Source organism: Watersipora subatra, chromosome 9 (genome assembly GCF_963576615.1).
Source record: "Watersipora subatra chromosome 9, tzWatSuba1.1, whole genome shotgun sequence".
In the NCBI taxonomy this organism is placed as follows: Eukaryota; Metazoa; Bryozoa; class Gymnolaemata; order Cheilostomatida; family Watersiporidae; genus Watersipora; species Watersipora subatra.
The window spans coordinates 47,086,144-47,104,091 of NC_088716.1; positions in this window are offsets into that span (position 1 = coordinate 47,086,144).

The window sequence follows — 17,948 nt, forward strand, 5'->3', positions numbered from 1 at the left end:
CTTCAGTAATCTCCATCTCATCCAACACAAGGCAACGCTGTCAACCCCTCTCATCCATACTCGCAGCCTAAATCAAAGAAGCTTGTAAATGCAATATGCAAAATACTATATTCTATTTTTATTAACTTCAATAATAACACAAATGCAAAGCAATACAACAGATAAGAAAACTTTGGTAATATACCTAATAATAAAACATGACAAAAACAATAGTGGTACTATACAAACAACTAAACTTATGAATAGCATTAATGATAATTATAAAATGTATTCTAACAACTAGCAGCAATAATTACAATGACAATAAGACTACCAATATGGTTTAAAAACCGATATACGTATAACAAGATAATTTTATATTGCATTTTGGCTAACCTCACAAATTATAGAAGAAACAGTTTGCCGCAAAAGTTTTGGATTCCTTTTGCTACTTCCATAATCCAACCTGTAATTTTCACATCGACACTGTTTAAATAAAATAATAAAAAATTACTCCATTCACATAGGCCTGCCATGGCTGTGAATAATAGTCTACAACCATCTTTAGCTTTCCTACTAATCAGTTAAACATTAAATTAATAGTAATATCTAAATCTATACAATTGCAAACACTAAAAACAACGTGAATCTTACCTGCCCACTATAACAATCCATGCATTCTTTCTTTCAGGATCTTTTGAGAACTGAAAACCTGTAGGCCTAACTCTGATCTGCCTGAGTATCTCAGAGCCCAACAATTAACCACTACGACGAAGATGCTGCTTAAAACACAATTAAATTTCAAATTATAAAAAATTAAGGGGAAAAGTGTCGATGTAAAGATCGAAATAACTCCATGCTGTTTGATAAACGGAACTTTGCGTTTAGCCTGCTGTAAATCTAAGTAACCACAGATAAGATCTTCATGTTATACATGAAAAAAATCAGAAAATTCTGACGATCTTTGTTGTATATAAAAAGGCTAAGAAAATGGTGATTCGACTGTGTATAAGTTGTGTTTCCGATTCGGCACCTTAATTTTCAACAGAACTTTATATAGTAAAGCAAGTTTGTTTGGAACTCTCGAAAATGACATAACTCCAGTTGGCGTAACTCTCCCTATACGACACTGGTTTCTTGCGGTCACTGGAGAACGCAGTTCTCACCTACTAACTTTCTACATAAAAAAGGTAAGTATTTCTTAATCAATGTTGTATTGTCTATGAATTGCTCCACTTCCACTACATAACTCTTTCACTTGCCTCGGTGTACAAATTTAGCTATCGGCCTAGTGCCAGCCATTTTGCCGATATTGCTTAATATGTATACAATATTTTTTCAATTTCAAACTCCATCTAGAACGTTTGCTTTGGTTATATATTTCATTTTGCCAACATGTTAACAAGCGCTGCTATACAAAAATTTGTATCTATACTTTGTGCATTTTAATTATCTATGTAATCACAAAAATCTGAATCAGCTATAATTTCATCAACAGAAATGGTTATTTGTTTTTTAACTCGGACGCATTTAATGAACTCGCACAAAAAATTTTCGTTTTCAAGTTAGAAATTCTCAAACAAAGATTTAAAATTAAATTTTAGGCAAATTTTATAGAGAAATCTTAGGACAACACAGTCACTACCATAAAATTCCTAAAGATGGCTGGTTATGTTATCAACGAATAATAAAATTCAGTTACTAGCAATTGCTGGGAAAGTCGCAAAAATGTGTCTACAGCGGTCGACCATAAAAAACGCATAGATGAGTCTACTTCGGTGGAAGGGTTGAAAACGTTGGATTTGCAACTGTTTGTGATAGTAAACATGTTCATTTCCTTCCGCAGCTGAGTTTCTTTTACTTTTTTCCAGCTAAGAGTACTACAGAACTACAGCCACTACAGAACTTGCACAAGCACTCCGAGCGTCGCGGTAGGCGACGGTGAAAAGAAAGTGAGCAGTGTATATTACAAAAAAAGCACACCATCTCTTTTAATTTTATTTTAGAAATGCTTGAAGCAGTGCAATGCCTTCCAAAAAGCCTACTGCCCAAACGCAAAAACAGATTGATTCCCGTAGAGAAAGAGACCGAATCCGCAAAGCAGCAGCTAGACAAGCAGAAACTGCAGAGCAAACACAGCTACGCCCACAACAAAGCAGTACTGCTACTGCAGCTGCTAGAAGTGCAGAAACTGCAGAGCAAACACAGCTACGCCTACAACAAAACAGAATAGCTACTGCATCTGCTAGAAGTGCATAAACTGCAGAGCAAATACAGCTACGCCTACAACGAAACAGAATAGCAGCTTCTAGAAGAGCAGAAACCGCTTAACAAATGCAGGTACATCGAGAGCGGGCCAGAATAGATGCTGCAGCCGCTCGAAGTGCAGAGACTACTGAACCGACCCAGCAGCGACTCAAACGGCTCAAAGCAGCCGCTACATCGGCCAGACGTGCAGAGACCTCCGAGCAGATGCAGCGGCGACAAGAACATGATGCACTAGCTACAACAGCTGCTCGGTGAGCTGAATTTTCGGAGCAGATAAAACGGCGACAACAGCGAGATGCACTAACCACAGCAGCTGCTACCAGGCACTGTGTATGGACAGAAAACTTCACACTTGACTATAGTCCTGCAACACAGTATAGGGCCAAATTTTCTATGGGATGAATGTCCAAAAATGCTCCAGATGTAATGACTTACGTTGGAAAGGCGAGAGGCCATACATGGAGTTTATATAGTAAATTTTATTGATAATAAATTTTATCAACATGACCACATTACTGCTGCACAGTTTGTATATACCATGTCAATACACAGGCTATAGACGAAGAACTGGTGAGTCATGATTAGTGTTTCAAGCATGTAGAAGTCTCAATTCAATAAATGCTGGCAATAGCTAAGCAGTGCAACAGCAAAATATTTTGTAGAATTTCCTAAAATATGTAAAACTTTTCAATGCTGCCAGTTTGAAGAGCTTCAGTTTGCCTAGCAATGTCAATTTCATTATCAGTTCTGTGTACAAAATTGGGACAATTCCGATTTGAGGGGTTCGAGACTAATACATTGTAGACTAGCTGTAAAACACATTGCATTTTTCCATTGGTCTGTCCAACATTATTGACATGTACAACTACATATGTGTATGCAGTCAGATCAGCACAAAATTTTAAGTAGATTGCATATTTGGAGTTGTTTTACAGTATGAAAGACAACTCTCAATAAAACTATTGCTTTACGTAAATCTGTTCCCGAACACGGGTAGTGCAACTAGTATATATATATATGTATATATATATATATATATATATATATATATATATATATATATATATATATATATATTATATATAAGCCTTTGTGCAAAGCTCATCACTTTTGTGATTTGAGCACTCTGGTGCCAGCACATTGACTTTCTTAAAGTCTGTGAAGCAACTTAGTTGTTTCGTGGCAGGAAGTCAACTCTCAGTGGTAATGGGATTTGTGTCCCTTGCCTAAGCTCTGAGCTGCACTGATGAGGCTTCAATAGCTGAAACAGTACTGTCTGTAGCATGAGTATATATATATATATATTTATATATATATATATATATATTTATATATATATATATATATATTTATATATATATATATTTATATGTTTTTTAAATTTTGTACCAGACCGACACCTTACTAGCTAAACCACACGAGCTTGGTGCATTTGCTAGGCAATATATGTTGCTATATGGCAAAAAAAAGGCGACCCACTTTTGGTCATGACGCAAAGTCATGACAGAATGTAGGTAGCTCTTATTAGTAAGCTTACTCAAATTATCCATTGGCAGTGTGCCATGCTAATAGCAAGTGGCAAGCAATTGTTATTACCTCTCATTGTTTATAAGCTAACTTTTAACACCCGGGCAACGCTGGTTAGCACAGCTAGTCATAAATAAAATGCATTTGTTTATTATTATTATTTATTCTATTTATAAAAAACATGACTGATGCCAAAAGTCAACATTCATAACAAATTATTCGTGTTTGAAGTCATTTAACTGTAGCCAACAGTTTTCTCATTTGAAAGCGTACGAATGTACCACTAGCAATTTATATAACCTATTAGGAAGGTTTTGTGATGCTAGAAATATATGCCCTTGGCTATCATCAGTAATCACTGATGAAAACTTTTAAACCATAAATGCACAGCAAAAAGTCTGTGCAAAATGCAACTCGATTGCTTTCTTATAAACCTCAGGCTGATCAAGTGCTAACTGTTTAGTTGAGTCCCCTTCCTCAGGTGATTCTGAATCTCTGTGTAGTGAAAATGATTCTTCGCCGACGCAAAGATATTACTACTTGTGAAATAAATATGCACAACCACGCATCAAATATTTTTGAAATTTTCAATTTTCATAAAATCACCATTGAAAATTGTCTAATGATTGACATATCGTATTGTTTGTTACTAAAAAGCTGTTGTATTTTTAAAGAAAATCTTTAATATTTCAAAATGCATTATATCACTTAAGCGCTTTGCCCAATTGTTTGCCTTACTTGCAGGTGAATACTTTCAGCTCGATGCAATTTTTGAGCACTATTTTCAAGTGCCCATTATAGTGACATTTATCATAAGCATTGCTAGTAGTGCTCAAGATTTACTTGTTTCAGACGAGAGTTAAATCAAATTGAACTCTAGCCCTAACAAAGTGGGCGGTTCCTAACAAAGTGGGCGGTTCCGACAAAATTTAGAAGAGAAAAGAGGACTTAGGGTCAGACTTAGGGTAAAGCAGAAAGTGACAATAATTATGAAAAAGATAGAAAGAGAGGAAAAGAGGAAAAAGAAAAAAACCGCAATGAGAAAAAAGACAGTTCGTTTTAAAGAAAAATATCCAAGCTTTTCAATTGCAACTTATTGTCGATTTATACACTGGACAGTTACTGTAATATCTTTCATAATTCACAGGTTCATATACTAATTGTCGTTTTTGCTTGTTCACTTTGGTAAGTTATAAATTAACGATCTCCAACATCATTTTGGTTAAGCCTTCTCGTCGGAGAACTGGTTAATCAAACTTGACATTTCATAATAGAAATAGCTACTCATCATAATGCTTATCATAGACCTTCTACAAAGTGACATATAACTTACAGAAGGACAGGTAGTAAAAACATCAGTCACTTGTGATGCAGTGAGTGAGTAGTCCCAGATATTGATGCCTGCAACTTCTCCTTTGAATCGTTTAGTGTTAGTTAGTTTACTCCAATCAGGAACTGGCGAGTCATCAGCTAAAGTGATGATTTGCTCAAATAGAGAAACTTGTACATACAAGGAGCACTATGAAGTTACTAAGAATGTATAAAGTTTAGTTATCAAGTATCTTCTTTCAGATTAAGAGATGATATTGTATGTCATTTATATTGTATGTCATAGATAAATATATATGATATATATATGATATATATATAATAGGTATCATATATATAAAATATATATTATATATATCTAATATATATAATACATATCTAATAAAAAATAATATTATATATATATAATATGCATGTAATATGCATAAATGTTAAATGTTCTAAAGATAATATGTACTCGAAGTCATAAAATACTCTTTGTGAATTCAAAGCTAAAAAATTCTACAGCTGGCAAGAAGATTGAAAGTACATTAAGTTATCATTAGCTAATTCAGAGCATTTTAAATACTTACAGTCATCAATTATATGATCATCAGCGCTAGCGTATATTCCGACAAACAAGGCACCGCCGGAATGTAAGTCTTTAGCAGTGTTAGAAGTGTAGACGCCGTTTGCTTCACCATCACAGTAGAGTGTATAAGAAGACCCCTTTGTATCTAGAGAAGTTCAAATTCAGGCACATTACATAAAGCTTTGGCAATAGATGTCTTTGTCTTTGCTTGTTAGTCTTTCTATAAATCATATTGTTAGTTTTATATGCTCACCAACCTACTATAGACAACAATCTATAATTCTGTTGAACTGCTTTCTGCTTTTTATGAACTACTTGTACCCTAACTGGAAATGTTGTCTGTAGCTCATCGATGAAATTATTTAAGTGGTCTTAAAAGTTGTCTTGTAGGAGTTGTGAAAGTTATAAACCTGTTTAGTGGGTCTTACTGAAGATTATAAACATATTTAGTTGGTCTCACTGAAGCGTATAAATCTGTTTAGTTGGTCTTACTGAAGCATATAAACCTGTTTAGTGGGCCTTACGGAAGATTATAAACATATTTAGTTGATCTTACTAAAGCATATAAACCTGTTTAGTTTGTCTTACTGATGAGGATAAACATACTTAGGTGATCTTACTGAAAAGATTAAACTTGTTAAGCTGGTATTGATGAAAAAATATACCTACTTACTTATAGGTCTTACAGAAAAGAATAAACCCATTTAGTGGGTCTTAGTTTGTAAGTGAGTATTGGTCGTGAAGGTAAGTTAATCCCATGATGAATTAACAACGGTATGTTTGAGTTTCTATTTCATGTCGTGATATTGCGATAAAACTACCTCATTAGTTAGATTGTTCAAAATTGGAATAATTATTGTTATATTTTTGTTACTACAGTTATACTTTAACATAAGAGGGTTCCAACGCATGAGAAACTCGACATGCGAGTAATGTTCTGAGAAAACTTTCGCGTTGAAATCCGAAACGAGTTGAAGATGCGAGCATACGAGATGATGCTCAATGATGTTGGTAAGTGGCTGAGCATGTGAAAAACTGTATGTAAGAACAGCATCGGTCCGTCATTCTTGCCAGATAAGTTTGAAAGTTTTAAAGAAAACTGACTAAAAGTGAAGGCAAAAAATATTGAAGCAAAAAGAACCAAGTAAAAAGAAAAAACTCTAAAAAACTGAAAATGAAAACAAAGTTAGAATTAGATTTAGGGTAACATAAAACATAAAATTAACTAGTATTTTAAAAAAGTGTATATAGTCAGTGGATTTAAGTTAAATTTAAAGATATGTTATGTTACGTGTTGAGTGTTAGGTGTTGCATACCAAATGTGTTGTCGTCAAGTCTTTCTTGCACTGCCGTTAGCAGGTACCGCCTTTATCGAAGTTAAAAACCCATGCAGGGCTGCACATGATAATTTTACATTTTATTGCAGATCATAACCACTAAATAGGTATTTGTTTCTTTGTGAGTGTATAGGTGGTGAGTTAGAACAACTAAAAACATGTTATTCTACTGTAATCCTTGTTTGTTGGTGGTTTTCTCGGAGGGTGGTAATGGATTAATTTGTTTGTTTGTTTGCTTTATTTCATCTATAATATATGAATATATACAAAAGAAATGAAAACTAGACAACGAGCATCCAGAGAAGGTGATGATGAGGCAATGTGCGTGAGAGCAAAAGTTAATATTTAGCACGGACCTAGGTGGCAGATTCCAGGCAGAAATTAATTAAACATCATAGTTAAAAAATTGTCTCAATAGCCATGACCTTAAGCTCCTTTTTAAAACCTAACGTGTTTTGTATGCTGCAAATAGAAATAAGCAGAGTGTTCCATAAAACAGCTTCTTGATAAATTGTTCTTTTGTGACCAGCAGCAGAAGATAATTTAGGTAGAGGTAAGTTGAATTTAGAATTTCGAGTGAAATAGTGCTGTGAGAGATGAGAATATGTTGAATAAAAAGATATATGAGCTTTAAGCAAAGTCCAAAATTTAAACAACTGACTAACATTCAAAATGTTGCATTTTTATATAGATCCTAAGTTAAGAAATAAAAAAGTTTCTGGTTAATATTGCGAACTACTCTCTTTTGATAAATAAATAATTTTTCAAGATAAATTAATAGAGCATTTCTTCAGGCTTCAATACATTATGAAATTTTTGAATTGATTAATGAGTTATAAAGTAAAATTAGAATATTTCATGGTAAATGAAAAGATAATCGGTACAATAGGCCACTAAGTGGACGTAACTGTTTTAATAAGCTTTCTATATGTAATTTCCAGTTTAAATTGTTGTAAATAAATTTAATAACTAAATTTAATTTGCATTTAGTTATTCTATATATGATAAATTGATTTCAGATAGGAGAGAATTGACATATGAGCTCGCCCTAGGAACGCATGAAGCTCGTATGTCAAGATATGATTTTGTATAATAACATTTTGCCAGTTCCCAGCAGGGCATGATTGCTAAACAGCAAATAATTATAAAATAATTTTACACACATTTCAATGTCTCAAAACAACAATTTATAGTAAGTTTGAATGCAGTAGAATCAACATCTTTGGTAAAATGAGACTTGAGGTTCTGAGAGAACAGCTTTAAAAACTGAAAGAATTATTGGCCCATTATTGTACTAGTTAAAATATCAGTACATATAGCTTCGCAAATTCAATAGCTATAGCAAGGCTACAAAAATATGTTAACAAATAGTAAATTCTAATAAGAGTCATAATAAAAAAATAAGCTTACATGTCACACAGAGGTGATGAAACGTGCCATCAGCTATGTCAGAGTATTGACGACCAACAGCTTTAGAAGCATCAAGTGTATATGTAAGTCCATCCACACTGAGTATAAATGTACTCGAGGCGGTCAATGCAAGCCTGAAAATATAAAATTACAAAATTAAACTAGTTTTAGTTAAATATATTATATGCAAATCTTTAACATTGGGCATAAGGTGCACTTCTGAGAATGCATGCACAAAAATGTAGAAGTATAATTTAATTTTGTAATTCTGACAGTGAGTAAGACCAAGCTATTGCAAAATATCTCTCAGCTTCATAGACCAGAACCATAATGAGCTTGAAAAACTTAGACCATGTAAATTATACTTAGATGCCATAAATGTCATAAAATTCAACTAGCCTGAGAAGAAGCTGCTTTTTATCCTTAGTGCCCTGCAGCAAAGTCATCTCCGATTCAGAAGTCAAATCCGATGCAGCTATCTTAACCCATAGGCAGACGGTAAATGCTTCTGTTTTGGTAAAAGACGTCCATGATCGGCTGATAACCACTCTATCATTGGATATATCTGTAAACTTGAATGACTCTGAGCAACCTATCAATAAAGAACTTCAGAAATTGTGCAATCTATTCATGCGTGTTTAGATTTGTTTACAACTTGTTATAACGTTGTGTACTGCATTCAGAAATCATCAGCCAAATGCAAATCTGCTGTTACTAACTATAAACATATGAATTTTATTACACATACATGTATTTTTACAAAGTGTGTATTAGTCACCTCAATATAATAAACTAAAATATATTCAGTTTGAATACCTAAAATTTTTATTAATATTATCTGTCTTTTGAGATTTTATACATTTAGGTCACTTACGCCTTGCTCTTTTTTACCCTTATCTCTTAGCAGTTACTCTCAAATAATTTTACTCAGCATATCTTACTACTATAATTTTTTATTATATCAGGAGAAACCAATTAACTAAATATCGTGCTGACACGGATAGCATTTTTTTTATTGCTCATAATTTACATTAAAAACCAGCAACGACTTACTTTTGAGTGTTTAGAAGACCACATCAGTCGTTCCAGCAAAAAAACTATGCAACAAAATGTCCTAAATCACTTGTTTGAGTTCGAACACAGTTTTGTTGGCATTATTAAATTTCACAAGCAATTCCTACAAAGACATGTTAAAACTTGGAATTCAATTGATTTGTAGAGTTTAGGATAGGGAAGTGAATGTTCTTATATTTTCTTTATCAGGTTGTTATTTTTCAAGTAATTTGTGTTTGAAATAAAAAAAGTTACGACTCTAATAAGAACTAATTCATTACCTTTGCAAAACCAAGAATCAGATTTTCGAGACATAAAAATGACTGCTACAGGAGCTTAGAAGGTTTGAAGGCGCTGAAGCACTTTAGATTAGTCAGGTTTTTAAATCTAAGCAAAGAAGAATTTATCAGAATACCCGGCAACTGTCATTCCTGCCTCTCAATAAAATATTAAAAACATTAGTTGAATATCACTCTATTTGTAGGGCAAGCCATTAGATTTACCGTATTGTCAAAACATGAATTTTTAGCGCTTTTTAGGTGCTGGAAGTGAAATGTAAAGATCTTTATAATGGCATAAAAAGCATTAATTTATATGTTGTATTACTATAGCAATTATGAATACAAATGAATAAAGCATACAATTGCGGAGGTTGATTTTAGACATGATGAGCAAGAGCTGAAGAAAGCAATAATACTAATAAGCAGTGATGGCAAGATACAAAGTGAAGCGTACTGTAGAGATTAAGAGGGTATAGCTGGGGTACACTCTTTCTTTCAATCAAAACAGCACATGCTCGTTCTAAAAGCCCCAAGTCTTTATTAATACATCAATTTTTCCTAACCGCCTCCAACTATGTTAAGCATTCTCTGAATAGGCAATGCTTTATACATTTACATGATCTACTCATTAGGCCATAACAAAGCAATTTTTCACTTTCTACTTCTCGGTTTCCTGCATTCCATTTAAAAAAACAACAAATAACATATTCCAAAATTACAATTGAAAAACCTTTGCAAAATAGGCAAAGACCTGAAATTTCATTTAGATTTGTATTTGAGGATGACAGTTACTGTAATACAATAACAACATAGCAACGAAGACTAACGTGACATCATGAAAACTGATCTGATTATTTGATTACATCTCAAACCAGCAGGAGAAACAGGCAGCTTAGCTTAAAGACGACACGAAACTGGCAGTTACTGATTTGGTTTCAGATTCTTTTGACTGGCCTTCATTACATAAATCAATAAATAAATGCAAATATGTAACATCTTGTTCACTCTCGAATGTAACTCACCTAATCCTAATCCTGCTCCTGATAGCCCTGATGATTGAATTGTAACATCACTTGTTCCACTTGGCTTTAAATTCATTGAGTATGATGATAAGGAGAAGATATTTCCCTAAAAGTTTAATTTAAATCTTTATTTAAATTAAACACCAAATTTAAATCTGTTAGACAATAATAAGCATGTAAATATCAGTACTGTGAGCAATAAAGTAAGCGCTAACACTTAGCCTTAAAAAATTAGATGTAAAAATTTGGCAAACTTTAAACAACAAATAATATTTTCTAGTAACTGATTTTAAATTTGCTCTCTTCAGTCTGTTCTTTGGAAAATATTCAGTTCACTACTGCTGATTCAAGGCTTTATATAAGCTTGGATAAAATTTGAAAAAATGTGATTGCTATAATATTTCTAGAGCAGATAAAATATAAAATTCTGCATGTGCTGTGTTGTATATGTACTGTATAATGTACTGTATATATATAATATATATACTATATATACAGCATATATATATATACAGAATATATATACTCTATATATGTTGTATATATACAGCATACATACTGTATATAGACAGTATGTATACTGTATATATACAGTATATATAACATATATATACTGTATATAAACATTATATATACTGTATATACTGTATATATACAGTATATATACTGTATATATACAGTATGTATACAACATATATATACTGAATATATATACTCTATATTTTGTATATATACTGTATATACTGTATATTTTGTATATATACAATATATATACCTACTGTATATACAGTATATATATACCACAAAAATATACGGTATATATACAGTATGTTGTGTATATACTGTATATATACAGTATATATACAATATATATACTGTATATATACAGTGTATACAGTATATATACAACATATACATGTATATACTGAACATATACACTTTATACATGTTGTATATATACAATAATTTAATAGAAGATAAAAATTTTGACTATTATATTTACACTACTAATAGTTTCGTGTTAAAAACACTCATCAGGTGACATTCATTTATGCGCAGAAGCTTATATATACGTAGGAACATACAAGCTAGGCAGTGATCTTATAATGAGGCATGCAAGCACTGTAAATTCCCAAATTGATGGCAGTAGTAAAAGTGCAAAGGCTAAGGAATAAAATTGTAAACAATAAAAGGGATGAAAAAAGCTAATCTATTAACTGTTTATTAGCAAAAATTTAATTGAGTGTCTACACCCAGATACCATTTCAGATTTCTTATTCAGTGTCGCCATGTACACTGAATAAGAAATCTGATGTCGCCATGTACAGTATATATATATATATATATATATATATATATATATATATATATATATATATATATATATATATATATATATATATATATATATATATATACTGTACATACTGTATATATACTGTCTATATACTGTATATATACTGTATATATACAGCATATATTCAGTATATATACTGTATATATACAGTACACATACAGTATATATACTGTATATATACAGTATACATACAGTATATATATTGTATATGTACAACATATATACTGTATATAGACAATATATATACAACATATATACTGTACATAGACAATATATATACAACATATATACTGTACATAGACTATATATATATATATACAACATATATACTGTACATAGACTATATATATATATATATATATATATATATATATATATAGACAAAGTGGACGCTGCACAGTTCGTTACAGAGTTCGTTATAGTATATATATACACAGTATATGTATATATATATATATATATATATATATATATATATATATATATATATATATATATATATATATATACTGTGTATATATATACTGTGTATATATACTGTTTATATATGCAGCATATATACAATATATATATACTGTCTATATACTGTACATTCATACTGTTTATATACAGTATATAAAATACAGTATATATACTGTATATATAGGCCAACTGTATATACTGTATATATGTATAGCATATGTAGACAGTATATGTATACAGTATGTATACTGTATATATACACCTTACACTCTATATATACTGCATATATACTGCATATATACTGCATATATATATATATATATATATATATATATATACTATATATACACAATATGTATACTATATATACTGTGTATATACTCTGTAGGTATAATTATGCTGTATATACTGTTTACATACCCAGCATATATATGCTGTATATATTATGTTTATATATTCTGTATAGGTATATACGTATTGCTTATATAAACTGTTTATATACAGAATATATGCACAGAATATATACTATATATATAGTGTACATATATATATTACTTCCAGTGTTTTCAAGGAATTGCATGAGTTTCTCCTCTATCATAAAGAGAAGAAATTAACATACTCCAAGGAACAGGCGGTTGGAAGTTTAAAAATATCAGATTCATCAACTAGTTTGACTACAAGACTTAGGCTGGGAGTGACTGCTCTAGGTTTGCCACCCTTCATCATCTTTTTTCAGCGAGCCTACATGAGAGAGGAATGAAATGGTAGATCCATTTTTGTCTCTTCGTGGTGCATACTTATTACTTGATGTAAACTGAGGTATAGGCACTGGACTGCTAGAGATCAGAGGCTTCTAGACTACTACGCTCTCATAGACTTTGCATTTTGAATAAGTCTGCTCAGAATAGCTTATAGATACAATCTAAACATTAGGCGAATGACTACCAGGCTAATCGTATTAACGGTATTCCTGCATATTAATAAAAAACACACAATTCAAAGGCCAGCTATATTCTTGTTTCAGACTACCTCTTGGCAAAGATTTAATAAATTTTAAGTAAGAACTTTATTAAGTACATGTACATGTAGCTAGGCATAGCAGAGAAGAGCAACTTTATAAATTACTTGTTACAATAACTTGAGGTTTTGCAAAAAAGGCTGACAATGCACTTTAGCTAGTTAAGGTTTTATAGATGTATATATATATATATATATATAAAATGTACACTCCTATAACGTATACCTCCTATAACGTAAATTCCAGATAACATAAAGTGACAAGTCGGGCGAGTTTACAAAATCGATTTGAATGTTAGTTTATTTTCCGGCACTTGCAGAAGAAAAAACGTCATGTGTTTAGCGTTATATCTATTGCATGTGTATATAACTTTCGCGAGATTCTAGTTAGTCATAATAGATTATTAAATGTGTCAACTAAAAAGCGAATAGGATGCTGCGCAATTGTTCATAAATACAAAGGCAACCGATTGGTACAGGTGTTACAGCGTCGGTCTACCAGTTTTAATGTCACAAGTTGGAGTATCGTCGAAAATTATCTTAATCCTAACCTTGACCTCTGGATATTGATAGACGATGAAAAGGTAGAACTGCTTTTTGTAGTAAAATTATTTTGTTGTTCTGCCTTATTGTAGTCGCACAAAATATTTGTTAATAGTTTGACTTTGCAGAATAGACTATGTTGTTTAGAAAAATAAGCAAATTGTCGTAAATGAATGTCGAAAATGTGTCGTCCTTATCAACATGATGTAAATTTACCACAATCATGGTTTATAAAACCAGGGAGATTGATCATGAAAAAGAGAAAGGTTGTTGATGCAAACCAATAATTCTGTAGTTACTGTACAGCCCACAAATTAAAAGAGTGAAGTAAAGTTTTTCCTTTTTGCATGACCAACGGGGTGAGTTTGGAAAGATCTTGGAATGGATTAGGCAATTTACATGTATTTTACTGTTCTTATAACGTAAATTCCCTATAAGGTAAGCGTTCCTGGAACAGATTATTTACGTTATAGGAGCGTCTACTGTACAATATATATATTTTATAATAGCTTTTCCAGTTAAGGTTTTGTATAAATAAAAGCTCTTCGCAACCAGTTAAGGGTGCATCTGAATACACGATCTTACAGTTTAAGAAGCAAAAAACGTGAAAATGCCACAGGTTATCCAAGTTATTCTTTTGAAAAAAATCATGGCGAGGTTCTGCCAGAAGTCTAACTGTGATGCTGATAAAAAATGAGTAACCATAAAAAAGCTCTAAGTAACATGGGTATATTTGGCTTTTGTAATTCATTTTTAGTTACTACATTGCCCCCTGCTTGCTAATACTTATTATTTTCTATAACGAAGGTGTCAGTTCACTCTTACTCTTTTATTAATGAGACTCTGTAGTGCAGAGAACCGTGCTCCGGTATTCAACATTCTATAGAGTAGGTGATCTCTCAACTGACTTTTATGAGAACATAGTAACTAACCACCCTGCCACATATATAACATTCACTTCACTAGGTGGCATACCACAACTTACAGCAAAGCACTTGGTGAAGACTGTAGACACTTCTTCTGCAGTAAATGTGAAGTCCCAGATCTCGATGCCTGCAACTTCTCCTTTGAATCGTTTAGTGTTACTTAGTTTACTCCAATCAGGAACTGGCGAGTCATCAGCTAAAGTGATGATTTGCTCAAATAGAGAAACTTGTACAGACAAGGAGCACTATGAAGTTACTAAGAATGTATGGCGTATAGTTATTATACATGAACAACTTCTAGCAATTGTTTAGCTAAGAGATAATACTGCATGTCAAAATCTATGAACACTCACATAATTTGCATGCTGTACCGCTTTACTAACAATTAGTTAGCTAAAGTGTTTTATAGTAATAACAGAAAACATTTATTTACTTTCTATGAATGTTTAAAATTAGGCATCTGCTAGGTTGTGCTCAACATGAAACTGTTTTTCACCATCCCAACAGTTACACAGATATTCTTTTAAATGTTAACAATATTTACTGCTTTTTCACCAGTTTGAGGTTGTGGGATGAAATTTTGCAGTCTAACCTCTATTTATGGTTATTTAATGATACAAAATTCAAATGTGAAATGTATACAAACCGAATACAAATTAATATAATAATGAATGAGTGCAAAAATCAAGAATTCTAGCAAATGTAACTCCAGACCCACAGTTACTTTCAACATATGCAATCCGAAGTTTAAACCATTATAATGCTATAAGTGACGACGAAGAAGCTGGTAAACTAAAAGTATAAAAACCTAAAAAGCTAGTAAATAATTGAAAAGTTAACTTTTACACTAATGAAATGAAATATTAATTCACTTATATTGTGGGCTGGGCATTGCAACACAATAAATGCTGACAATGCGTAATTTGGTTCATAGGTTTAATGGTTTCTGTCAGAAGGAAGCAGTACTCAATCCTACATTTTATGTAAACATCTTTTTTCAATTTTGCTGGGTATGGTAGCACACATCAGTAGCAGGAACCAACAATAACTCTCAATAACTCAAAACCTTCACCACCAAACTTTCAAATCCATCATGTCAGTTTATCCTTTGAAAGGCCATGTGTCATGTTGAATGTCCTGTAATCCTACTTTGTTAATGTTTAATCTTGTCCAATTCATAAGCATCAGATGTTGACAATCTAAAGTCATTTAGTGCCCATCAACCATTCAACCATAGCTCCAACGTATACAGAACCTAAGAGGTCTATGTATGTTTGCTCAAAAGCTTTTATGTGGAAGATTAATCTGCAAAATCAGCCGTTCATATTCACTGTCAAAATAGTTTCATGTTATACCGTTTTCACTTTACTAACGTTCTGATGTAGTTCAATATTCTTTCTCATTTTTAGTTTTTACCAGCATTGTAATGAACAAAATAAAAGAGAATTTCTACTAAAAGTCTAACAATTTGTAGCATTTGAAATCTCTTAATATACGAGGCAGCTACAATCAAAGTGAAAATACTTCCACTTTTAAAGCATTTTAAAGAAAACTTTAAATTTCACTTCCCATTTTAAAGAAACGAATAATGAGGTTAATAATAATATAATAAACCCTATAATGAGGTTCAGTAATCATGAACACAGTTTTTATTGTTCATTACTTAAGCCTTTTACATAGATATAGTTGTTTAATGGTTGTTTTTTAATGTTATGTGTAATTCTCTGTGTGTTTGTTGTAGACTGATTATAGGTTTTGAAGCTATGAGATAAATTAAACCAATTGCAGTGTTCCTATATTCACCACTCTAAAATTAAAAACAATATCTCAGAAAATAATTAACTTTCAATGTAGAGGCTTGGCTGTAAAGTTTTTGTATCTTTCTATACCTTTCACATGAACCTTGTTCGGTGTCAAAGCTCGTTCAACTTGGCTGTATATTTGCTTTTGTTACTAGCCAAATGCCTAGCATTGCTCGGGTAATGAAAGAATTACCCAACGAATTTGAGTAACTTACCTGCTAAGCCGGTAAAGGTAAGCTTACTTTTTCTAAAACGATTGCTGTGTTTGCAGACAGCCTAATAATCGTTATATAATGTGTAACTGTTGACCATGCTAGTTAATGACTCGAAATGCTTCAAGTTTTATTTTTTACAGTCATTCACAGCTTAGCTATCATAGTGTAGTGGATTAGATCGCTGGTCTGCTAACCGGGAAATTCACAGATTAAAACATCTGCCTTGATTTTAATCTATAACTATAACTGGACAGATTGACAGAAAAACTTTGAGATTTATATATATACGTGTATATAATATCTATGCTACTCTGAATGACAAACCGACATGTACAAGATGCTATTTCCACATCTTTCATACCTTAAAAAGTAGACGGTACATATAACATAAGTGTACAATTATTGCGTAGTCGCGATGTTCAATGCCAAAAGAATTGATTAAAGACAACGAATTGTAAATATAATCAATTATTCAGCATGTCAGAAGGTAGGGAAGGAACTTGTTCGACAAGTATTCTAAAAATGGACAAGATTGTTAAAAAAATAGAAAACTACGAACATGCAGGCGTGATTAATTACCAACTACTGTTGTTGTAAACTAGCTAAAACCTAATTTTATATAATGAATTGTGTAGATAAAATAGGAAACAAATTATATGAAGTGTTGGGCAACAACATAGCCAATTATGGAGAATATTTTAGCAGGTGAAATTTGTATAGCTTTTTCTTTCCGCTACTTTAATTGTCATTGAATTTTATATTCTTGGAACTTTCTAAATGTTTAGATTACATCAAACTCTACCGTGTACTCAGATTACGTGTACTTGAATCACGTGTACTCAGATTACG